Source organism: Pseudopipra pipra, chromosome 3 (assembly GCF_036250125.1).
Source record: "Pseudopipra pipra isolate bDixPip1 chromosome 3, bDixPip1.hap1, whole genome shotgun sequence".
NCBI classification, from domain to species: Eukaryota; Metazoa; Chordata; class Aves; order Passeriformes; family Pipridae; genus Pseudopipra; species Pseudopipra pipra.
The window spans coordinates 53,535,005-53,561,487 of NC_087551.1; the positions used below are offsets into that span (position 1 = coordinate 53,535,005).

The 26,483-nt window shown below is 39.3% G+C and overlaps 1 long non-coding RNA gene across 1 annotated transcript in view; it reads right to left on the minus strand.

Annotated features, from left to right (window-relative positions):
- Nucleotides 1-5,779: 5,779 nt before the first annotated feature.
- LOC135411525 (uncharacterized) overlaps nt 5,780-26,483 on the minus strand; it is a 36,555-nt gene continuing 15,851 nt past the window's right edge. Inside the window, exons 2-3 of the long non-coding RNA XR_010429184.1 lie at nt 17,801-17,939; nt 5,780-7,946 (exon numbers count right to left, since the gene is read on the minus strand). This is a non-coding gene — a long non-coding RNA (uncharacterized LOC135411525). The remainder of the gene's footprint in view (nt 7,947-17,800; nt 17,940-26,483) is intronic.

The following is a 26,483-nucleotide window of genomic DNA, read 5'->3' on the forward strand; positions in this document are numbered from 1 at the left end:
GCAACTATAACAAGAAATTACATGAAAACAGAAATAAGTAGGAAAGGTTAACCAGCTAAGACAGGAAATTATTTCAACAGCGGGGGGGGGAGGGGGAGTGGTGAAAAAGAAAGGAAAGATAGTCTCTTTACAGATACACTTCTGACATCAGCTGTTTCTCAAGAACAATACACCAGAGCTAAGAACAGGCATCTGGTGGGGCTAAAAGATACAGTTCAGATCAGGGATCAGGATCTGAGTCCTGGTTCTCATCACTAGCTTTCTGCCCAGCTCTGAGGAAGCCAAATACCTCAAATTCTCTTCCTTTCTGTTTAGTCTGTAAACTCATTAAGAGTTTGTGTAATTCTTAATGCCAGCTTCTACAGCCTGGAAGCTGTACATATAACTGGACAGCAGATAAAGTTTTCTATTCTGACACATCTCAGCCTTGTACTCACTTTGACAATGATTGCTCACTGTGGCAAAATGTACAAAGATGAAGTCTATGTCCAGTCATTATGAATACGAGGTTGTGTGTGACTTTTAACTAAGAGCAGAACAGTTAAAGTAATTCAATGCTTCAGTAGTGACCTCCCTTGTGAAAAAGGAGGAGAGATGAGAAGTGAAACAAATAATGAAAAAAATCTCTTTTTTGGCTAGATCATCTGTTATTCTAATAAAAGGTCAGATCAATGATCTTTCCAATGACAAAGGCAGTATGAAGGGTCTCTCTCAATTTTCGCAAAATTTGTAGAAATAATCTCTCTTTTTCACGTTAATTTATTTGCTAAATTTGCTTGAAAGTAGTCCACGGACTTAAAAATCATAAGGAAACAACCTCTTTTGAGATAATACACTCAAAGTGCTTGTATAAGGCTTGTTGGGAAATCAGGTTTAAAAAACCTCACATTCATTATTTCCATTAACTTAGCTTGCACAGTTTGTAGCATGCATTCCAGATCAGCCAGTCACCACAATACATGGCCAGTTCCCACTCTATGCAAGCAACAGTTCCAAAATGAGGAAAAATTTATTTTGAGGCTTTGAAGATCCCTCTTTTACAGCAAAGTCACCCATATAGGTCAAGTTTTACCTACCGTAGTTCTATTAAAGGGAAAGGAATTGTTTCGGAGATGAATTTGCCCTGTAAGCCCTCTCTTGTGCTTGTCGCAGTTTGGGTCAGCTATCTACTTTGCCCTGAGTGGTTTTGATTTCTTAAATCATCTCAGGATGCTCTCTTTTAATAGCTTAATTAATTTTTTTCTCTCAGCACAGCACTGGCAGTACAGGTCCTTTCCTGGACTGAACATAACCACAATCAGTAACACGAATCCAAAATAAATGGCCATTGCCTTTCAATAAGTATTAAGTTTACACATTCTATTTCAGCCAGTTACATGAAGTCAGACAGCTACTTTTTAGTCCTTACAGCCCCCATGAACCCAAGAAGGTTGCAAAGGGATAACAAAGCAGTGTTTGGCCTGTACTCTTTTACTGGTTTACATTAACGAGTAAATTAATGTTGGGCTGCAGCCTGCAGAAATGTTGCTATTGTACCCAATTCTCTGTGGTTAAAAATATATAAATATTTTCTGAAAGAACAAGCTATTTTGTATGATCTAAAAAATGGAAAAATGAAGTGAAAGTAACCAGGACATGGCTACTTTCTGTACAAAATAGGTCTACAATGCCTTTAAGTTTACTCTTCACTTTTTATATATTTCAATTATTATGTTCTGTAAGCATATCTTTGTTTAAGAAAATTGGATTTCAATTATTTGCGTTACAGCAAGTTAGACATTAGGTTTCCCTACTGCATTCCAGAGAAGAAGGACTATAATGTAGGGGTCATATCAAGAAGGGGGACAAATGTTTCACAAATCACTCCAGATTATAGCAGAGGTTTTCTTACACAAATACTGTTTCATCTACTAATCTTCACCTTCTAATCAGAACTTTATCACGCATATTCATAAGGTCCTTCTTATGAAAAGTCAGAAATCTTGTGCCAATAAAAGCTTTTGAAGTATTCATGTGTATAATTGAAGCAGATGCCTTCTGAGGCTGGCCTCAGATGAGAGGTCCTGTGTGGAATAGGCAGGAAGACTGAACTATTCTCATCATAAAACACATCCAGTGGCCAAGCTGGAGCCAATACAACCCTCACTCTACCAATAAAAGAACAGTGTAAGATCTGAGAATTTCAGTCTGTGGACTCACCTAAGGGGGACCCAGAAGTCCAGATGTGTCTCACCAGAGCTGAGTAGAGGGGAAGAATCACCCCCCACAAACTGATGGCAATGCTCTTCCTAATGCACCCCAGGATAGCATTGGCCTTTTTCATCAGAAGGGCACACTGCTGACTCCTGGACAGCTTGCTGTACACCAGGACCACCAAGTCTTTCTCTGCAGAGCCATTTTCCAGACAGTCGATCTCTTCAACTGTTGCATGCTGCTGCTGCTCCTCCCCAGCAGAACTTTGCACATGCTTTTGTGGAACTTCATGAGGTTCCTCTGTGCTCTTTTCTCCAGCCTATTGAGAACACTGAGAATGGCAGCACAGCTGTCCACTGTATCAATTACTCCTCCCAAACTAACTGAGGCTTCACTCTGTGCTATAGGCCACATCATTAATGATGGTGTTGAACATTCCATCCCTGGGACACACCACAAGGGACTTGTCTCCTGCTGGACTTAATAGCAGACTATTGGGGCTGGTTAAGCATTACTTTCCCTTCATCATTCCATGCTGACTACACCTGACCACTTTCTTGTCCTTCAAATGGTTCCCAGGACTAGTTGCTCCACCACCTTCCCAGGAACCAAGATGAGGCTGAACAGCCTGTAGTTCCCCAGATCCTCATTCTTGCCCTTCGAGCATTAGGAATGTTATTCACTCTCCTCCAGGTTTCAGGAAGCTTTTCTGGTTGCCACAGCCTTTAAAAGATACTAGGGTGTGGCCTCTCAGTGTTACCAGCCAGCTCCCTCAGGACTCGGGAGAGCAACCCATAAGGGCCTGTACACTTGGGTATGTTCAGTTTGTTTACATGCTCTCTAGCCTGCTCTTTATCCACCAAGAAGGTAAGTCTTCCTTGATCTAGACTTTCCTGCTAGTCTTGGGCCTGGGATCCTGAAGGGTAGTCTTACCAGTAAAGACTGAGGTGGAAGCAGAATTAACGCAGTTGTCAGTGGACTTCAAAGCAGGTGCTGTAAACAGCTTTCTACAAACAGAATGCCTGTCTCTGGATCACTTTTCATGACCATCTGTAGGATCAGGCATATCTTGCTGTATGTGTTAAACATTGATCACCTCGAGCTGTCACTGCAGCAAGAAACATACAAGAAATGAGGTAAGAAAACCAAAAGAATCTTTTGGAGCGTTTCATCGAAACTATATAAACATATCCCAGTGTTTACATTTGGCTTCTGGCCATTCAATTCATCTGCTAAAGCATCTTTCAATGTCCAAAACTGTCTAGCAAACACCTTCCATAAGCATGGTGGGTACACAAGAGAGATAACACAGGTATAAAGGAGCTGAAATAAACCCACACTAACCTGAGATAAGCTCCATTAGTTAAAACTTGTTGCTAGTAATGCCAAGGTCACGGATTCAATCCCCTATATGGGCCATTCACTTAAGTGTTGGACTCGATGATCCTTGTGGGTCCCCTCCAACTCAGAATATTCTGTTATTCTGTAAATTAAATGCTACCACTTTGAAATTTTGACCCTGAGATTAGCTCAGTTGGTTAGAGAATGGTGCTAATAACACCAAGGTTGTGATTTGATCCCCGTAAAGGCCATTCACTCAAGAGCTGGACTCAATGATCCTTGTGGGTCCCTTCCAAATCAGAATGTTCTGTAATTAAAGCAACAGACAGGGATATAGTATATTTGTATCATGTTGAGACTGAACAATGTCTCCAGTAGGAACGAGTGTTCTTCCATGGAACTCTGAATCTGCAGGACAGATCCCAGACAAATGGAAGATTAGAAAAAAATCAGCTAAACATCAAGATTTTAAGATAGTACAAGATGGACATTGTGTGAAAACAGAAGCAGATGGAAACCCATGATTTTACTTTACAACTGTATTACTCCCTACTCAAGTCACATTAGCACATTCATGCAGAGGAAAATGTAATGCTTTGAAACAACTGAAAGCTTCCAGAGTTGTTCTGTGGTCCCTCAGTCATCTTCCTGCTGTTCACAGGCATCCTGTGCCTGTAGACTTCTCAAATGTTGCTCCTTGGAGACACTTGCCTGGGTCTTGGCTAGAGCATCTCTGCATTGCTAACGAGTAGATTTCCTTCCATACAAGGCACTGTACTCTCATCTGATCCTATTTCCTACCATCCATCCATTCAATCATATCCTGCTTTGAACTTTTGCCCTTTTTAAGTCTCTGTGCAGGCTTACAATCCTTAGACATAAAAATACATAGATATACTTACGTTTATCTACCACAGCCAGAGCAGCCTCAGGGGTAGTGATTTAATGGCTCCTGTTCTGAGGATAAAGTTGTTTATAAATATGAATGTAACCAGGCATACTGATGGGACACAACTACACAGTATCCCCAGGTGTCTCTCTAGGAGATCCAATTCATTTAGTAAAGCATCCTTCTAAATGCATACACACACACATGCACACACACACAGCACCTCTTTAAATGGGTACAAAACATGGATCTTTTTCACTGATAAGAAAAAAAAAATTGTTAGAATCTTACAAGAGTCATAGATTCTGATTAATTTGATCTGTGCTGCTTTGTTCCTTCCATATGAATATAAATAAACACAAAGAGAGGACCATTTTCTCCCAAAAGCTTCTCATTTCATTGTGAAATGAGAAGCCTGCATCTTTGGAAAAGGCTACCTGAACAGATCTGCTTCCTCCATTCAGTTCTCAGAGGTTTGATGCAGAAAGAAACCGGGTAGAACAGGACACCCTGGAATTTTAGCCAGGAAAACCACCCAGTCCGATATACAAAACCAACAACAATAACAAAAGACCACTGTTTCTCACATAATTTTTTTTCTTTTTTTTTCTCTGAGACTGCATTTAGTATTTTCTGCTAATATTACAGTGTTCCTCTAGGATGTTTTTCAGAAATGGGAAGGCTTCTTTTCTCTTAATCCATGAGGGAGTCTGGTGGGGTTGCAGGCAGCAGGAGCAGCTATAATTGTAGCAGAATACACACTTAGGCCTGCAACTTTTGCTTAAGTGGGATATTTTGGTGATGTGATAGAGGGCTTTGCATCCTAGTGTACAGTTGTGAATGCCATTGAATACTCATATTAGACAAACATCATTATAAAAAACTGTATTTGTAAAGATAACCAATGAATAAGAAACCAGCTAGTGACATAACCTTTCAAATTATCTAAATAACCACTCAAGTTCAGAGAAGAATAACCTTTGAAAATCATTAGATTTTGTAAGCAGATGTAAAAATAATTAACTTCAAATTATGCATCCAGAGAATAATGTACACTGCAGATTTCAAAGTCAAAACAACTGTAGTTACAAAGGCAAGCAAATGATGTTTAGAGAAGGCAGACATCTTCTACATCTGATTTTCAGGTAAGCCATTCAGAGCCAGACCAGCACATTCTACTTCTTGTAGAACACTGAAAAACATCAGGTCCAGTACTTTACCTTTCTCTGTCCAATGCTCCTTCTCTGAGCTCCTTCTCTGAGTCTCTGAATCACTGGCTTTATTGCTATTTGTATGATACTAGTTCCCAAGATGATGCAAAGCAGTTTACAGATACTGGAAGTCAAGTCCCAGTCATCTCAGTTTTTTTAGTTGCTTTTATAAAGGGTGATGTTAAAATTATACTAGAGACAAAGAGGAATATTGATGAGGAGTCACATTATTTTCTTTTGCAAAGGTCAATAGGTACATATGGAAACAAGTGAAAGAAGACAAACCTGAAAAGATTTCTCAAATCAAAAAAGTATGCTAACACTTGTATATGAGGTAAAAGGGGTCGGAAGAAACACATCCTTTGAGCAAAATGCTGGTGAGTGGGCAAACCACTGCTGAAGAAATACTTTTTTTCTGGTAGGGGAGTCTATAAGGGAGATAGTCAAAGATGGATGAGGAGGAAAAAGGCCCGGTAGAGAAGCTGAATGAGTGAAAAAACACCTGTAGCATAGGGATAACTGAGAACCAGCAGCTGGGAAAAGTACATACCCTGAAAATGGCTTTTACCAATACAGAAACAAGCTGACAAGTATTTTTCTCAGTTTTGCCTATGAGTTGATACTGTGGAAGTGTTCTCATTCCTGGTTCACCTGTGATGACCTCTGCCCAGTGATAAAAGCTTCCTCACTCCACTGTTTCATCTGGCTTGCAGAGTGAGAAGGATTGAGACTCCATGAGGTTTCAGATTCTTCTGCACTACAAGAAAGCAATTTAAGACTTTAAAAAAAACGAAAAGAAAGGCAGCGGAGTTCTTCACTTCCCTCCTATCAGTTGCCCTGGTATCTAAATTATCTTCCAGGCTCTGTGCCCAAAATCTTTATGTGGTACTGCAGAAATCCAGGGCAATCTTTCTTTACCTCAGAGTGGAAATTAGTGTTAGTGTAAAGAGAAAAATCCTTCCAGAATATATTGTGCTCCAAGGACTTGGTCAGCTGTTGGCAATTTGTTCCATTATGACTAGTTTCCATATCACTGCAATATGCTGATGGATTCGTCCGTAAGATTAAAATCTGCTGTTCCATCAGTGTAAAGATAGTACAAGGCAGATACAAAGATTTAGTTTTTATATCTGCTTTGGTATCTAAAATGTTTCTGCATTTAAAACATTTCTTGCATTATGCTAGTATTTATTTGGGGCTGTATTTACATGGAGGGCTTAACCTGCTCTCAAGTTTCCGAAAAGGTCTTAAAAAGACATGTGGCTAAATACAAGGATTTTAGCTGACTTAAAGCTTGAATGCAACGACTGAAACCTATAACTCCTTGACAGGTGGGCTGGGACTCGGGGGTAAAATCCTGGCTTTCCAAAGCGTCTCATGTGGCTGGACTCAGACATGAAACTGGGTGGAGATTCTCTGGTCATACCCTTACCACATAAAGGTGAGCTCTGAAAACCAAACTTTAATGAACAAACTGCTCCACCTGTGCTTCTGCCCACCTTACTCAATCCTGTAAATGATAAAGACTTTGGAAGTTTTCTAGGGTCAATTTTGTTACCTCCAGCCATTCTCTCCAAAAGTGGTTGAAGGCAATTCTCATGAACTTTTGATCCTGTCTGCACCCAAAGCCAGCACAGGCAATGAGAGGAAGATCTGTCAAATGGCATATTATGACACCTTAATCCACACTCTATAATAATGCAGTCAACATTTTTCCCCCAGTAATGGACCTTTAATTTATTTAATTTATCTTCATTGTTTTTAAAAGGCCATTAGGAAGGCTTGCCTACATTTTCTGTAGAGATTAGCAGAAGGGGAAGGGTGGATGCTTATCACCCACCACCTGGAGAGGCTAAATGTGCAAAAAGACATGAAGTTTATATCTAAACTTGTAAGGCTTGATTCCTTACCAAAGTGGAGCTTGAGCACAATTACTCAAAGTCATGCCAAAGTTGACTAGCCACCTGCTAGAATATGAGCTAGAAATGAAAGGAACACCTGCAAAACCAGGTGTTTTTCCAAGACCAGGAAGATGCAGGGAGGAAGTCATCCTTGAAAGGAACTAACAGAAGCAGGCAGCAAGAGACTATACTGAGAACTAAAGTTTTACAATAAATTAGCCTCAAAGTCATGTTTGAGAGTTCAGCAAGCAAAATGCTTCCAGCAAGCAAAATGCTTCTTACGAATAAACCAAGAAAGGGAACAATCAAGATGGCTGATTGTGATTCTCCTCAGAGAACTTGGTGTCGGCTCTGGATAAGCAGATGATACACGCTGGATGCTCTGCAAATTCTGTAGAAGTTCTTCTCCACCTAGAAATAAATTAGGTTACTTATATACCACCTAAAATAAATAAATAAATGCTAGGGATGCAGAAGTAGGTCTGTAGCAAGTCCCCTTAATCTCTCACAGGAAGGTGGAATTAATCTCCATAATACTGATATTGCTGATTTTGTTAATTTTTATGTTGCCTTAGCACTTAAAAATCTGGCTAGATACTCATTTTAGCACATATCAATTAATTTATCTTGTATCAAAAAATTACCATCTTTAATACCTTTCTTGAAGGCTGCAACATCTGGAGACAATTTGAATGTGAAAGTTTCTTTGTTCTACAGAAAAAACAGACCAAATGGTAGTACTTAATAGCAGTAACCAATGCATGTTATAGTCCATACCTTTTCCTCCATCTGAAAGTAAGTACATGAAATAGAGTGATGGTTATCCACTGTGATGGTTATCCACTAGGATTGGAAGAAACTCCACCATCTAATCATTATAATACAATTCACGGTTTTAAAAAATAATGTATGGTTGTTATGTTCTTTAAAAGAGGATAAGTAAAACCAGTTCTATGAGTAACAATTTTTACCTTATCTTTCAGTCTTCTTTACTTTCTTTATATTTACTCCCTTTTCTAGTTTCACACTTAATTGTGATAAATGGCTCCTAAATTAGTGGAGATGAGTGTCTGATAAGGTTGGCTTCTATACCTGACTGGCATTAATGCTGGCTAGGCTTTGGAAAAAAAGGATGCATCAATGGTACATATATGTTTTATTTACATTTCTAAAAGAAGTGAGAAACAAAAAAATGTAGCCTGAGATTGTCTGCAGAGCCTTTAGAATGGATTCAGCTTCGGCGATGGATGAGTCTCCTGAGCCAATTTCGAGACTGCACAGTCTCCTTCCCTTTATCTTCATGAACTGTGTCCTAGTGGGCTGAAAAATACAGTGATTTGAGCCACTTCTCACACTTCTAGATGAACTCTTTCTTCAATCAAATATGATGAAGTGAAATGAAATTATGAAAGGCAGAAAACATAGAGCCCAAAGTGTGACCTAGGAATCTTAATTTTCCTCAATCATTGCTGTAACGGAATGCAAGTCTGCAGCAGCGGGGGTGAAATTATAGTACAAATTACCATGCTATGCCAGATAAATTATTCTCTGCAGCATGGTTATTAAGTGATAGATAAATAACTAACACTGTAGGACTGATTGACAACATATAAGTGACCTGGAGCTAAGCAGGGCACCGTGGAAATAACATTGCAGCGCCACTAATATTTTAATATTGAAATGAGATTTTATAAAGCAGAAAAATCTTAAAATAATATATGACTAAGCCAGCTACAAGTTAAGCAGGTACTAAGAGCTCTTCATCTGAGAACTCCTTGCTTCATGACATGTCTCACTTTAACGTTTCTTCCACACAAAATTGGGTATTGGTACATGTAGTCTGTCTGACGAGGACACAAATGTAAGCTTTAGAGTCCTGCTATGGAAAGAGTGACAGGATTTTTCCCTTCAAACAGATGTTAGTAGATGGTTATCTTCTTTAAGGACAGCTTCAAAGACAATGTGGGACATGGGCTCAGAGGTTATTCAGTTTAGAAAAAGAGCTAATAAAGAGAGAAATGACTCAGACTATTGTAAGAGTGAACCTAAGAAATCACTGACCACATGGATTCTCAGGAGAACCATCTCCATTATTTCTACAGCTGGGGCCTGCTTCAGTTTGAACATTTCTGTGCAAAAGGCAGTTCAAATAGGACAACTTGTGTCTTACTATTTGAGACTTTTTTCAAATTTGCCAAATATTTTCTATCAGACCTTGTGACATGTTTATGTTAAGGTTGATGTTTGCCTTGAAAGAAAACAGTTCTGCCCAGGTCATCCCTAGGAAAGAAGAAAATTTTTATGCAACCAAACATAAGGGTTTTCTCACAGTAGGATTTTTGACAAAGCAAGCAAGCTGGGTTAACAGCGAGAAGAACACCAGCTTTTTAGAAACTAAATATCCATCTGACACTGGGCAAAAAAGCTGACTGGGAAAGAGGCAACATATGCCAAGTTCCAGAGGGAAAGTCATGATTAACTGCAATCATGAAAGTGTATTACTGGACCAGAAAAAAAAAATGTCATGAAAGAGAAGTGGTGAAAAGCATGCATGTTCTTAATCCAGATTTGTATATATTTTCTGATGACTAGAAGAATTTGTTCTGAAACCTTTCTATTTGGTCTTTCATTCATAACGTGCTGTAGAAGGAGCAAACTGTTTATCTGGGTCCCTATGAAGATGGAGTACAGGAAAGTGAATTACTGTGGACACAGAAGCAAACCAGCTTTCAGGCCTGTTGCAGCTGAACAGAGGTCTCTGGTCTAATAAAGATGTTCAACACATAGCATCTGATACCCAGGTACATGCTTCAAATAGCATTCTGGTCCCAGACCTGTGAAGGAATCTTGACTTGTGTATAGCTATAACACTATGTAAGTTATATGTGTATACTATAAGATGAGGAAACAAGACAGTATTTTGGTAATGCTCTTTATTTCAGGGAAATGCCTGCTTGCCTGGAGATCTTAAAGTGTTCCATGAAACAGCACTGACATGATGCTTAAAGTGACACAGAGACATTTTATGTCTCTATGTATCTGTGTCACTACCCTCATCAGACAGGGTATATCATAGGCAGAGGCAAGCTACAAGAGGCTGAATAATAATTGCACAATTCATGTGGATATGTAAAATCAAATTAAGTCTGTCTAATTAAGTATCCAGGTAATTTAATACAGAACTCCAGTAGAAATAAGAGATTCTTACTGTAGATTAATAGTGAGTATCACACTAGAGAAGGCTCCTGTGTTGCCCCATACAGTCATGGACTCTGATCTTTCCCAAATGCAGAACAAATTGAAAAACAAAAAGAGAGAAAGGCAGAGAAAAATGCAGGCAATTACAGAGATCCATCCATGAAATAATATGAATGTTCTGGTTATAGATAAATAGTCAGGGCAATCAGTAGGGGTCAAGCTGAAGACCACATTCAGATACATCTAGTAGGAGCTGCCAGTGGGTAGAAGAAGACACAAAAAGGAGGCAGCGTAGCTAGCTTACTGTCTCCTTAAGGCAGAACAAAATGCTAGCAGGTGACAGTAAACACAAAGAGATTGAAGAAGATGGCTCTCTGGAGAAAGGCCCTTGTCAGAACTTTTAGAACACAAGAAAAAGAAAGGCAGATTTTTGTTTTCTTGTTTTCAAGTCAATTTTGAAACAGAGTGTAGCTCTGTAGGGAAGAGAATTGTTCCCTGGGGGAATTAGGGAAGTTGTAGAGTTCAAACAGAATAAAGAACAGGGGAGAAATCAATATTTTTTCTCAAAACTATTGCTTTCAGTAGTTGGTGCTCTCTAGAATCAAGGAAGAAATTAAAAGAAAAAAGAAAAAAAAAGTCCCTCACCTCTAAATTCTTAATTATTAAAAAGAAAAATCATAAAGGCTCAATCGTGTGTCATTGAGACTTCTGGAGTTTTGGACTAAACTTGATGTCTAATATTTCATGACAAATCTGATAAATTCCTTGAGGGGTTGTCCCTTCTTTCCTTTCACCTTGCCTCATCATCCATCAGTTCATTTATTTGCGCTTTGAACACTTCCTGTGCCCACAGAAAAAATAGTGCAAGGTCATGAAATCAGCTGGTATCCTACTATGTGCGTATTCTATCTAGCATAAAGGGCTGATTTCAGCTAGATGGCATTTCCTGACCTTTAAAATGGAAGATGTTTTTATCCTAACCAGTGAGACCCTAATATAAATAATCTAGATATTAAAACCAAACCATTTAATACTTTCCCTTTAGACCTATTTCAGTAACTACACTTTCTTGCAGCAACTGCCTAGGTGGTATTCTCTACTCTCTACACAGCACTGCAAAGTACAGAGCTTATAGCTCTGCTCTTAATTGGTGGTGACATGTTAAGAAACACTGATGGTTCTGTAAAGTCTTGCATGCATAAGAAGATCACTGTCGTCTTTAATGTTCAGGTCCTCTGAAATATCAGGTGTTTGCCTTTCACTCTCTCCCTCCTCCCTTCTTCATATCCCTCTCCCCAAATAAAATCTTCACAGGAAAAAAAATAATCAGCTGGGAGCAGGTGGTTTTAAGCAAAGCAAATTATGTTTTCTGCTTCACTGGACTATCTCCTGCCCTGCAGTATGGGAGAAATCCCAGAACATGCATGCCAGTCTCAAGAAGCTTCCATCAACCAGGGCATTTTCTGAAGGACAGCAAGATCTTAAGAGCACCAAGATGAAAGCTTAGTGGGCTAACTTAAATTCAATAAGATATATTGCACCCTAGATTGTTGGGTTTTTGGTTTAGCGCTGTTCTGAGCAGACAGGTCCAAAATCTCATTGAAGCAGCTTCTGCCCTCACAATGGTTCAAAGTTGCTTTCCTTTGCCACCAAAAGAGGAAATTAAATGAGAGTAAGAAAATGTCATTATTCCTCAAATCTTTGGTGTAGACAATCCTCCAGACCAATTTCTACAGACACGCATTGAAAGGAACTGTAAGCAGACCATGGAGACAGAATTGCTTTAATGGAAATATTCATTCTGAAATCCCTACTAAACTGTATACATTTTCAGTGATCTGTATATTCTTAGTGATATGCACACTTTGTCTGAGTTGCCATACAGACTAAGTACAGCCAGTGTACCCATTTGTTCAGTACAGCTCTACAGTATTGTACAGAACCATACCCGTACTAAGCAGAATCTGTATGCTGATGTTGAGACTCTTGAGAAAGATGACAGTATCTGGGAAAGGACCAATCTCCCTTTTTTTCCCCCTGCAGCATCGGCTCTCAGTTACAGCAACAGCCAGGAAGAGGGCTGCATGCTGGACCTTCCTGTGCCATTCACACAGGTGTGTTCCCTGTATAAATGCCCTTGGGAGGGCCTGGAAGTGCAGCGAGGGCTGTACTGTTGCTAGTGTTATAAAGGATTGTAGCAGTGAGAAGCAGAGGGAAGGAAAAGATAAAATTTGAGATTGCCATTCTACTCCAGGGCAGGGCAGTTACCCTTTATGACTGCAGGATGTATGAGAGAATGATTTGTGATGTTGGGGAGAGCAGAAATACTACTTTCTTGGAAAGTGGTCATGTTTCAGAATAGCAGCAGAGACCTGAAACCTTATGCTCAACAGTAGCTTTTGGACTGGGCCACAGCAAGAGCTCTAGTGGGAAAACTGAGTTAGTCACAGCTCCTGGAAGTATACCTGGCAAATCAGCAGCTGGGACACATTTTGGAAGTATATGGTTCATTTTCACTCAAAAGAGGAAAAATCAGTCACATGTCCAAAGGTCCACAGGAAGACTGTCCTTATAAAAAAAGCCAAACCCACATCAGCCTTCTGTTCTCCAAAATGCTTGGCACATGGAGTCTTCCACCTGTACTCCTCAAAATAATTTGCAAATGTTGTTTCTCACAGCCCATCCACCAATGCTATAATAATCTTATCCATCCAAGTACACATTTCCCATAGAACTAACTACTTCAGCTCTCCTACTTGCTTGTTGAAAAAGCTCACTGTGCTGTGCTTGCTGGTGCTTGCAACAGAATTTCATCGTCCTTTCTTGAGCATCACAGAAGGGTGGAGGCTAAGCACATTTCCTTTTCTGGCAGGTGCTGGAAATTGCCTCTGGGGATGAATCTAAGTGTGGCAGAAATAAGTAGGTTCTCTCTCAAGGCTCAGGTTTTTTTCTCTCATCTCTGATATGAAAACTCTATCCAGCATCAGTTCAATTCCTCCCTAAATACCACACTCTCTGAATGTTTCAGAACCAGGATGGCCCCAACCCAAATATTTTTCTGTGTATATGACAAACCTGGATAACATTTAAGCTAATTACTTGAACATGAATATGAGGTTTGCTCTAGATCAATATCTTTAAAAAATTATGAATTTAGGGGTTGTTTCCAGTGGAGGGCTTTTCTTATATTGCCAAACACTTCATGAAACATCTTCCTTCAAAAAAAAGCATTGAAGGAAGTCCAAATATTTCTATAAACTTTTCCTGTTTACTGCCTATTGCTCTGCACTTCAAAACTGATCCTGACACTAGCAATTTATGAGGGTGGATTCTGTGGCCAAAGGCACAGAAACTTGGAGGATTCAAGACAAGCCCATGTCCAAATCCAACCTAGAAATGACCCCTGAGAAAACAGGCACCCTCTGTGATCAAATTGACTGTAGTACAACTCCAGGGCTTGGCATCTGTGTTCAGGCTTCTGTCCCCAAAATCCATTTACTTTAAAGGTGAGATGTTGGGGAGGAGGGAGAGGAGCTGTAAGAAACAAATGACTAACTGCAAGAGGCAGCAATTGGACTCAGCATGTTCTGCTAATACACACCTGATAAAAAGCAGTTTTTTCTCCTCACTGCAAGCAATCAGTTTTATTAACATTGAATGATAATGTGGAATGACTGTAGGGGAAAAAATGTTTAAAATAATAAAAAGAAACCCTGCAGGTGAGCAAGAATGATTTTAATAAAAGCAACAGAAGAAATATATCTCTGGGACATTTTCTGTCCCCCTCCTCTTTGGAGGGTAAGATGTGACGAGTCTAGTGTTGTCAGTCTTGCCAGCAGGAGGGCAGTGACAGGTTGAGCAGCGTGTCTGACAGGGCTGAAGTCAAATCTCCAAGAGAAGCAGTGCAGTGCAGAATGGCCAATGTTACAGATTATGTGGGGGAGAAAGAATGCACCAGGGTTATTCAGATATCATTACAAACGGCAAAAATAAACCCTGAAACAACAACCCACAAACAAATCAGTATGACAGTTCTGCAAAAAAGCAGCAAGAAATAAACTCCATCTGATTCAAATCATACTGAATTACAAAGGAAAATATGACTAGCAACAGACAACCATTACATCTCATACTCCTTGAAGGGGGCAAATAGAGTTGCAAAGGGCTCATATACTTGTAAAAATACAAGTTTTGGTGCCTTTAGATTATGTCCAGGCTGAAAGTGATGGATGCAGTCCAACATGATACCTTGTTGGCATTGCGTTCTGCAGCGACCACATAGCTCCTACTTAGTGTTTGAATATCCCAGACCTATCAGGTAACAGCAGTGTCACTCCCACAGCAATTACTCACTCAAGTAACAGCTACATGGATGTGTAGCACATTAGATTTTCACGGTGTGTGATATTTTTGCTATGTTGTTGAAAAATAATCATTTGTGCTTAAAACTTTTTTCAAAATGTTGTGTTAATGTGGGTATTTTTCTCCCACTTGTCTTGGGAAGCCATCTACTCGTGCCAATCTTCAGGTTGGCAGTAAACTGCCTGCTGAGGTATGAAGTCCTGGAATTCTTGTTGCAGTTTTTATCAGTGTTCTGCAGCATCTCCTCTTATCTAACACACTTCTTGTTGGAAAAAAAGAACCTGAAGTCCTTCCCAACTCTGCATCTTGCAGATTAACCTACCCTCTTATGTTTTAATGGTCTTTTGAACTATTGCACATTGTCTGCAGCAACGAGGTGTTTTATCACAATCCCTATGACCCAAGAACAAATCTGGGAAGCATCTGTCCTCAAAAGAGAGTAAGTGGGAAAAGGTTTCTCTGATACTGTATCCTGTGAACATCCTATTTCTGCAAAATAAACACAAAGTGTCAGCATGGATCCCCATTCCAGAGATCACCTAATCGTATCTAATCAGTTTAGTAGCTGGCCGTTGGGATAATGGAATCCTAAGGGCAGAGCTGGATGGAAAATGCTCAATACCAGCTTAATCACTAAAGAGAGGGAGGAAAAAAAGGGAAAAAAGGAAAATTAAAACTAACGAGAGTGACAGAGAGAGACCAAAAAGAAGTGACAGCAGATTTGGGCAGAAGAGGGAGGTAAGTCCTATTTGCAAGTGTTGATCACATTTGGTGATTAGTCTCAGCCAAGAAAAATGAAGGAGGATTTTTTTGGTAAGATTTCAAAACAAATGTAGATTTCTGTTCTGAAACAGGATTTTTCTGTGGAAAAAGAGAGCTAAATAAAAAGACAAGGAGAAAGGTCTAGCTTCAAATAACAAATGTGAACACTTAGTGTCAGGCTGAATGCAATGTTTCAGTTCAACATCTCCTCCCCGCTTCCCTCTCCCCTCTTTACTTTAAATGTCACACACACAATGTTCCATTTTATTTTAAAACACATTTCTCCTGTTCAGTTGTATAAATAAATAAATAAATAGATGAGCTGTTACTCAAAAAGCTCTGCTTAAGGGAGCTAGAGCTGAGTATGACCAAGTTGTTTTAAATGTATACCAGAGACCGTGGGCTCAGTGTGCTACCAAGTAATCCAGGGGTGAATTTACCTGGGGAAGAGGGGAGAAGAAGACTGAAAGAGAAAGGAGGGGGAAGAAGTTGGATTTCCCAGCCCCATGGTAGAGCATGTTCACAAATACCACTTTGTGAACTCCCATGTGATACACCTGTAACATGCCAGCAATAGTGGCTGTTTGATGAGAGCAGCTTTCACACTGCTGGTTTATGGCTTTTCCGCTCAGCAGTAACTGAATTTATCAGAACAGGCTGTTCTACATATATGGCTGACACTGCAATTTATTGTATCCCACAGATTATACCCAAGCATATGTCCCTATATGAAATGCTGTTTTACTCATTCAGCATTCATGTGTGGATGATTTCTTGTACCTCAAGTGTTTAATCTAATGGGCACTTTTAGTATACACAACTACAGGCACTAAGATTAAGGATTTAAAATACTAGACCAATATATTATATAAATGAAAATCTCTTTGGCACCCACAGATATAATATAGTATTTGGGCTTTCTGACCTTGAGTACAATTTCCATAAACTCATAAAAAATTGATAGCACTTCTCATTATCCATTCCCTTCTCCTCAGCCCGCCCACCCTCCTCTCCCACATGGCAGCCGCCACCTCTGATTCCCCAGTCCTGCACATCAGTCTTATGGTCATCTCCAGAGGTCTCTGGGGCAGCTCATTCTGGGCCTACAAGGAGGCTGCTGTGCTCCTCAGAAGCATATCAGGGAGCCTACCTCCTCACTTTCAGTCAAGAAATCAGCACACACACTTATTCCCAAACATGTGATGGAAAGAAGGCTTTCCTCAGCTACATATGTCTTTAAGTAGTTTGCAACATAACACTAGGTTTTGCAGAAATCTGCTTCTCTGAGGCATCACTTGAGCAACAACTCAGGTTCTAGCCATCCTGTTGTTCAGGCATCAGCACAATAGTTCATTCCCAGTATTTTGGGGAGTGTATTATTCCTTTTTTATAAAAGGCTTATCTATTCTATGATTGAATTAATAAGAGAGAAAGCTTTAATGGGGAATAATGTATATCTAATTATTAATGTACTATAGAACTTAGCTTTTATATTGCAATTTATATTGCAATTACCTTCTTTGTGATATAAAGCAGAACAATACAGAGGAAGAACTTCTTTATTAATGCCTAATAGCATGGTAATTTAAAATATTCGAGTTTCTTTAATAAGGTGCTGTATGAATGTTACCTAATTTGACAAGATTAATTATACAATTAATTTGAGACTGCTCTCAATTAAATTAGTAAAAATTTTTAAGAATACAGGAACCTAACATGAAGTGAGATACCTATTAAACAGGGTATTAATTAGACAGAGATGAAATAATGCATGCTTTGTTAATATAAAGGGCATTGAGGAGTTGGTAAAGATGTATTATTTCATTACTATAATAAAATAAAGGTAGTCCAGGCACAAAACAATTTCAAAGAATCCTTCAGAAGCCTGTGTAATAGAAGTCAGTGTTAGTTCTGTTACAAAGACTGAGGAGCCTGATTCTCACCTCAGGTCAGATTTATTCCAAGTTGCTTGATCCTGTAGAACTACTCCGATGTTATTGCAGGATAGATCCACGTACAGTCCCAGTGGAGCAACGGGAGACAGAGGTAGAGGTCAGTCTTGGATTGGAAAGTATGCTTCAGCTATATTTGTGTAAATAAATGAAAAAGAATGATGCACCACAGCATCTTAAGTTCATAAAATGAGACAGGTTAGAGTTCAGAATGCTAGTGAAAGGACACAAGGAAAATGGTAGAATCACAACCATGGACTTCAGAAGAGAGGACTTTGTTCATGGACCTACTTGGAAGCATTCCAAGGGAACAGTCCTAGAGAGAAGAGGGGCCCAGGAAAGCTGATTGATTTTCAAGGGTTACCTCTTCCAATATCTAGAATAGTCTATCCTGCCTTGTGGAGCAAAGGTGGTAGGAGGTCTGCAGGGGTGAACCAGCTGCTCCAAATAAAACCCTGACATAACAAGGAAGTGTACAAAGAATGGAAAACAAGGTTCAGGCAACCCATAAGGAATAAAGATACTGTGCTGGTGTACAGTCATGAGATTATGGAAGCCAAAGACCACAGGGATATCAGTCTGACAAATTATATGAAAGGAAACAAGAAAAACTGCTCTGGGTACAACAACACCAAATGGAAGACTAAGGAAAATGTGGACCTGCTGCTGAATGGGAGTGTGAATCTTTACAAAAAGCCATGGAGAAGATCAAGGTCACTATGACTTCCAGGAAGAAGACCTGGAGAGAGGAAAACTTATCCTTTTTTAAGGAGGTAGGAAACATTTAAACAAAGTGGACATACACAAGACCCCGGGACTTGATGGGAGGCATCCACAAGTGCTCAGGGAGGTGACATTTTGAGGTCAGTGTTGATTATCTTAGAAATATTGTGGTGATCGGAGGAGGTTTCCATCTTAAATGAAGGGCAATAGTGGGTGCTAAATTTTTCAAAAGGTGGATCACTTTTTTCTATTCTGAGATGGCACACACAGTGTGTTTCAGATATGTGGTTTTATGAATTCTTGTTCACAGCCTTCATTGTATTAATCAGAACAAAGTTCTTTTGAGACAGAAAAGCTCTGTTAAACACTTCCTCCTTTCATGGATACTGACTTCAAATGACCTGCCTAAAGTCAGAGAAGAAATATACCAGTTGAACTCAGTTCTGCGGACAGCCAGGCTATCACCCATCACTAGAGAGTTATTCTTCTGCTATCCTCTACCAGTTAACATTTCCACTATGTCCAGCTTTTAGGGACAGTAAAGTTTCTGGCAAATATTTTTACAGCACTCTCCAGTATGAATATAATCAAATTTGTACCCATCAAGAGAGGGATTCCTCTCATCTAGCTTCAGGCTTTCACAATGTGGACAACAACATCCAAGCTAGTCACTGTGATCCCTTTGCAGATAAAGGAGAAAAGCAGACTGTGATGGATGTGCATTGCCAGATATGTTAGATATCTGGTTTAGGAGGTCATGTTTCATGTTTTGGAAGTGTCTATATCTGTGCAAAAAGGGAGCCTAGCATGACAAACTCAGAAGAATTTCATCCCAAGGATCTCAGATAAAATATGTTAGTTCATTTCATCTGGGAAACAGAATAAACGATATTGCTGATATGATCAATGAGAGCAGAACCTATTGCAAATGTCAAATATTTAGAAGCCATCCACAAAGTGAGAGCTGTAGTAAGGTAGCCTTCAAATAAACTGCAAGAGCAAGTAAAATCAAAACAGACATTCCAAGAACAGGAAGAATCTTAATTATTAGATATTATAGCTTCTTCATGTGAACTCCAACCTTCTCTCTGTTTCAAACTCAATCAAACAACATGAGTTTAGGTATTTGAATTCAACAAAACCAGTATTGGTTTGTACTATTACTATTAGTAGTATATTTATATGTATCAGTGCATGTTACTCTCCTAGGCTCTTCTATACTATGACAAGCTAGCCATCACTGCTTTGAAGATGTTTTAAGCAATTGCTGTATATGTGCTGAACTGTTGCACTATGTAAATTAGACCTATACTGCAATAAACAATTAGACAAATTTAAACCCCCAAGGTTTAAGGAGATTTGAAACTTTCAAGTTTCCAAGTTTACCTCAGATTTCTCATTTGTAGCAATGTGAGTTTAAAATGTCTTCTCTGAAGCATTTTTCTAATTAGCATAAACAGGAGAACTTTTATCATCTTAGAATGAAACACAATCAGCCTCTCTGCTCACTCTTCCAGACTGACACCTTATGGCACATAAGATCCATTCAAACTTCTGCATTCCAGTGTTAAAATAAATGCAAATTTATTTTTGAAAATGAGAATTTTCTGTTTCTTAGCAAAGCAGTGTTGCTGCTACATGATTTGCTGCAGTGGTTTGATAGATAGTCCATCATCATAACTTCAGCCTTTCTAATATGACACCTGGCAAACACTCTAGAAATATGGGGAAGGCAGCCATTTCTTTGGATAGTGACAGCAATTCCCATTTCTATCCATGTCTATTGAGTGCCCAGATATAAATGTCACCTGAGTACGGTGCTCCTAAGAAGTGTCTTCAAAACCATAAAAGGTATTCTGCAAAGCTCCATCTCTTTGATCTGACTGTAAGAAACTTTGAGGAGATGATTGAAGAGAGTATGGCTAGAGGCAAGCATTCAAACCAATTGTTCTGCTGTGTTAGAACAAGCACAGAAGGGATGACACATTCAAAAAGTCCATTTTGAAACTGAATATCTCAAAATTTCTGCAACAGAGGGTAAGAATCCAAGTGTTTCTAGCTTCCAAAATTTGTAATACCTATCCATGCCAATTAAAAAAAAAAAAAAGCAAAAGAATAGGCAAAGAAAGGATGCCAAAGGCTTTGCATGAAATCATACAAGGTTGTTGCATTTTGACTTGAAATAACAAATCTGTGTCTCTGACAAATCTGCTATGCACCAATGACAGCCACAGGTTCTTCTTACTCTGCTCTTGTGTGAAACACTTAAGTAGATCTCCCTGCTCACTAGAGTGAAGGTGTAGGGTGAAACAGAAAGCTGGTGTGCTCAAACCCACACCATCAGAACCAGAGACCAATGAGAAGTTTGTTTCAATGTTGTCAGTCAGAGTTGGGGGCAGTTCTAAACTAAATGAGAACTTGCCAGCCATACCTGAGCCATAGGAATTGGGAATGTGCTTGAAAACAGATCATTTAAATGCAGAGCTGTCAAACTTCCTGGCACATCGGTATCTTTCAGTTTTCATGCAGTACCTTTCCCTCTCCATGAAAGTCTTGCTTATTCACCTTCCTCCAGTTCAAAAAATAACAAGTGTCCACAGGTCTACCCCAAAATCTGTGATCTACTCATTCCTACATTTCTACAAGTTATCTCTAACCTTAAATTTGGCTCAAACAACTGTCACTTCAGCAAAATGTGTGAAAGGAACCAGACTGTGTCTCCAACTACAGTCTACAGAGTATAGCAAATACCACTGCAGAACTCATCTTCCTACTCTGACAAGTGTAGTTAATGAAGTGCAGGCCAAAATCTTGCAGTAAGTTGCTTTATACATATCCTGTACTACTTAGTTTCAAAACAGATATTTTTCTTGCAGGGAAAACTTCCACTTGGGAACATGTTGCCAGTCAGCCTAGCAACATGCCCCTCAATCTGGAGCATGTGTGGTCTCCAAAGGCAGCACTTTGGGACTGTCTGTCAAAACAGCAGCAACCCATTCAAGAGACAAAGTGTTAAAGTAATCTCCTGGCTTTTACAGAGTTATGTTCAAGCTAGGACTTTTCTTTTAATGAAGCTTGCTGATCAAGGTTATCAAGTCAGGCAGTCAATAGCACTGAACCCTTTTATCAGCTCTTCTTGGTAATTATAAATTATTCACCATTAGACAGTATGCTAATTCTTAGACTCCTACAAAGAGCTTAATCAATTGAGTGCATTTTATTATTTTCTAGTCTAAACATCATGGACTCATCATATAAAGTATCCAATAACACTAAATTATTCTAGATAGTTAAACTGATGCTAAACCAATCAGAAATTATATTTGAATTTATTAGTCTTCCTGCATTATTTAGCCAGCACAATGGAACAACAGAAACAAAATACACCCAAGAGGTGAAGTGCAAACTGAGTAAGGAATGAGGCTCTGAAGTTAGTTTATAGAAAAATGAAACAAAATGTGTGATTAATTTTCAGGAGGGAGAGGGCAAGAAAGGTAAAACAGGCAGATCTGTACTATGCATTCTCCTTTGGGTCATATTATTGCTAATTTAGACCTGCAAGGCATGATAACCCTGAGAGGCATTTCTGTATCTGAGGTTGGCTTCCCCACAACAAAACCTTTCTAGTTATTGTCTTGCAGTTTTAGGAAAAGATCCAGCAAAGGTACCTAATACTTATCCAAAGGCAGATGTTTGAATTCAGACCTCTGATTCTGAAAATGCTGTCCAACTTTCACCTAACACCTGCCTCATCTCTCTTTTCCTCCCCTGTCCCTCTAGACCCTGTAAATGACTTAAAACCCCTTATTTTCTCAGAGAATCTGTTACAAAACCAGTAGTTAGTCCAGGTGACTGCCTCCTACCTAAGCATTTTCTTACAGATGCAGTAATCTGCCATTTAAGTTACCTCTGCTTTGTCTGGCTGGCACAAAGCCCTTGTGTAGCTCCTCACTGGAGCCCCACATGCAAGCAGATGATAGGTGTTATTGTGAACCACAACTGAAAGCATTTTCCACAGCCCTGTCTTTCCCTTGAAACACTAGTAGCATGATAAAAAACCATCAGGTTGAATTCCTTCAGGAGTCCTTATTATCCTCCTGCCAAAAGTCTGCTCAGTCTTTAAAAAGAAAAAAAAAAAAAAAAACCAAAGCAAAAACCCAACAAACCTCCATAGGTCCAAAAAAAGAATATTTGTTTAAATAGTGTGTAATAGCAGTGTGTGGTATTTCACCTTTCCCTTTTTGCCTGCATTAGTGCAGCCTCTGAAGCAGGAAGCATTTTGATATAAGTAGATACAGCCTTAAAAAAAGAATCTCCCACACAGGAAAAGACTCACTCTGGGCAACCAGAGCCGGCTGGCCCTCTGGGAAAGCATACCCTTTCATTTAAGCTGAGGCTACTTTTAGCTGCTGTATGCGTAATTTAAGACTGCATTTGCTTTTAAGTGAGTTGCAACATGTTCTTTTAACTGGGTAATGGATCAGGTACAGACTCTTCCACTTCTGAGATGTGGCTCTAAATAAAACTGAAAGAACTGCCCTATGGGGTCAGACCAGAGTTTCGTTTAACTTAATATCCTGTCTCCAACACCTGCCAGCAGCTGCCTGGTGAAAGAATATAAAAGCCACAGCAGAAAGGACTGAGTGATTCTCTCCTCTGTGGATTGTTCCAGCTCCTGGCAATCAGCAGCTTAAAAGCATGGCTGAAATTAACTAACAAAGTCGACTCTGACACATAGATTTCAGATACAGAGACCTTTTCCAAAGTTGTTCCCACCTTTCCTATTTGTTAAGTAGCAAACAAACTCTTCCATCCTCATCACTGGCTTGAGAGGAGGTGGAGTGAAAGTAGACTGGTGCTGATAACCCTGTCATCTGACATTTAATAGGGACTGTCCTATACATAGGTATGTAAAGAAGGAGATGAAAAGTGAAAAAAGCAGGCCAGCTAAATCTAAATGTTTGGGTAGTAAGGGAAAATACCCATAATTCACTAAAAATGCCTATAAAGTATACACCAACTCCTTCTATTATCACATGTTATTTGAATCCCTTATATTCTTTAGTTTTGTAGCATAGATTTTTTTTACACTCAGTGCGTTTGACCATCTTATTTTCTGCTATTTTGAATGCGTAAATGCATGTTTATACCATAAAAACTTCATATTAATTCTATTTAAGTATGGACTGAAGAGATTGAAAAATATTTTTGCAATACAGGCAAAGCAATTAATACAGATGGTACCAGATTTGCTCAGAAATTGCTGTCTAAAGCCATTTTGGTTTGCTTTCTCTGCTAGCAAAATGTAAACAGCACTGTAAGAATCAATCCTGCACACCCCTGTCACACCACTGGCTGAACAATCTTTTTGTCCATAGCTTCTTATAGAGGAGTTTCTACACTGTCTGGGCTAACACACACAATGCAGCCAGCCAAGGGCTCCCCACACAGACACTAATGCACCGTAACATCGTTGTTATTTTTACTTACTTACAGAATGGGAAGCTTGATACAATACTAAACAAAACGGACATGGTCCTGCCCCAAGGAGTTGCTACGCTTTCAGATCTACCAACTCCAGTGCCATAAAACAACTTAAGCCTCTAGAGCTCCCTTGAAATTTCAGTTTCTACTTGAGAAAGGGACAAGTTCATTCAGAAATGTCTATGCTAATACGAGACCGTATTACCCTACAGCTGTCTGTCTCTGTCCGTTTGCTGGTGCAGGCTGATGGAACATTTCTAACTGAGTTCAGTGCAAAAGTCAGATGTAAAATCCACCCTGGAAAACTGGCCAGGCACAGCTAGTGAAGGTAAGAGATAGGCCTGACATAGGTTATTTAGTTCAACTGTTTCCCACAAAAATGTGTGAAAAAACATTGACATTAACCTGGGAGAAGACATGCACTATCTTTTCCAAAATCAACTTGAGTCTTAGATCACTGTAATTTTCAGCATACGGATTCCAAACAGGACACAATAAAAAGAGAAACACTCTAAAAGTTTAGCTGAGAGAACTGGGGACTGGTTTGGGTTGCTAAGGAGTAATAAAAATCAGAAGAAGCACCTAAAGCTGGAGCAGATGTCTCCCAGATGTCAACTGAAAGAGAATGTCCCTCCACATGGTAGGTGCGCACAAAGGAGCAGATCTAGCGGTGGGGACAAGGCCCAAACTCTGAATGCGTTACCTTCTCCCTCTCTGTCAGTTTTTGAAATGCAGCACAGGGGCTTAGAAATAATCTCCAGCATTATCCTGGGAAAACGTGTGCTGTGGATGTCATGAGAGGGAAGTGGGAATCAAGAGCTGAGGGTGAGGAAGGTGAAGTTCTCCTTTTATCCCCCATAAATCTGCACTTGTCAAGGGGGATTTGATCTGCAAGCAGGGCACAGGTGAAGGAACGAGCAGGTTGCAAAACATAGATCACAAAATGAATGCATTGCATAGTACATAAACTTTAGCACTTAGCACATGAGCATTTCCACCTTTCAAGCAAGTAGTTAAACATAGACAAAATGATAGCTCTTTGGAGATTCTTTGGTTTTAGAAAATTAAATGCAATATCAGGTTTTAGTGTTAGGAAAGCAGAAGTTAAGGGACAGAGACCAGATTAATATTAAAGTCTGTATTTTTGTGAATAAAAGGCTGCCATACAGCAGCTCATACCTCCTCTCCTAACAATAAATTTTCTTTCATAAGTCTGCATTCTGTTCCCATGAATAAGAGTCAGAATGGGGAGCACCTCTTTGGATCATGATAGTGAAGACAAGGGAGTGTGTACCTCATAACTGGACAGTTAGATTTCATTAAAATGTGGCAGATAAACCTGGAGGATGAGGTCATGAAGGCCCCTAGCTTTGATGTCTGTCTTTACAGGCTGCTGATGAATTTTCTGAAGCTGCAGGACATTATTTCTGCAGAGCTATGCTGGGTAGACATAGGGCTCTAACAAAGTTTTGGTTAACTCATTAGGATGATCAAAGCATCAAGAGGACTGTCTTGATGCTTGATAGTTTTTCCTCTCACATCAAATTCTTGATAGGTATCAAATATCAGGTGGAATATTAAGGACAACAAGGTCATACATACTAGTGGCAAGTCCAGAGATACTTTCATTTTCAAACAATAAAGATAAAATCCCGTGGATTTGAAGGAAGATACAATTTTTGCCTTTATTTTTTTTTTTTAAGTCTTCTTAATAGCAGTTATACCTTGGACACCAGCTCCTCCCTTACTCACTAGAACAACGTGAACACCACTCTCCTGTGCCTATGGCAATGTAACCTGCTGTGCATTAAGGAGGGAGACCCATCACTGAAATTAAGAAAATATATGTTATCCTTTAGCACTGAGGAAAAAAAATTATTCTGTAACACGACATCACCTTGTCCTTTGTACAGTTACAGACATTTATTCAGTCTGGTTTTAGCCCCCCATATAGTGGCATTAACAACAAAAATGCACACATCTGTTATGCTCAGCATCTCCTGACACCACTGGGAGCTGGATAGTCATTAATGGCCCTATCTAAGAGAGGGAGAAAAAACAATTAATGCAGAGCATCAAATTGCATAACTCTTGTCTGTTCATCCCATGTTTATGCTAGTGAGGTATGACACTGTTTTTTACATACAATTGCAACTTTTCTTTTTTTTTTTTTTCTGGTTATTCATGATTTGGAGAATGCTGCTTTAGGCAGTCAATAGCAATTATACTTGGTAAAAAGAACATACAATACAAATTAGAGCAATATAGATTTTCCCCCCTGTTACTTTAATGTTTAGTTACCCTGTTAGATTTAAACTGAGTACATAATGTTTAAGAAATTACTTTCACTAAAACCCATTAACTGACACTTAGAAATAGCATTTTAATCCAAAGGAGTGCAGCAAAACATTACTGCAATTAATAGGTATGTTGGAGCAGTGAAAAATCCTCTCTAAACCAAAGTGTA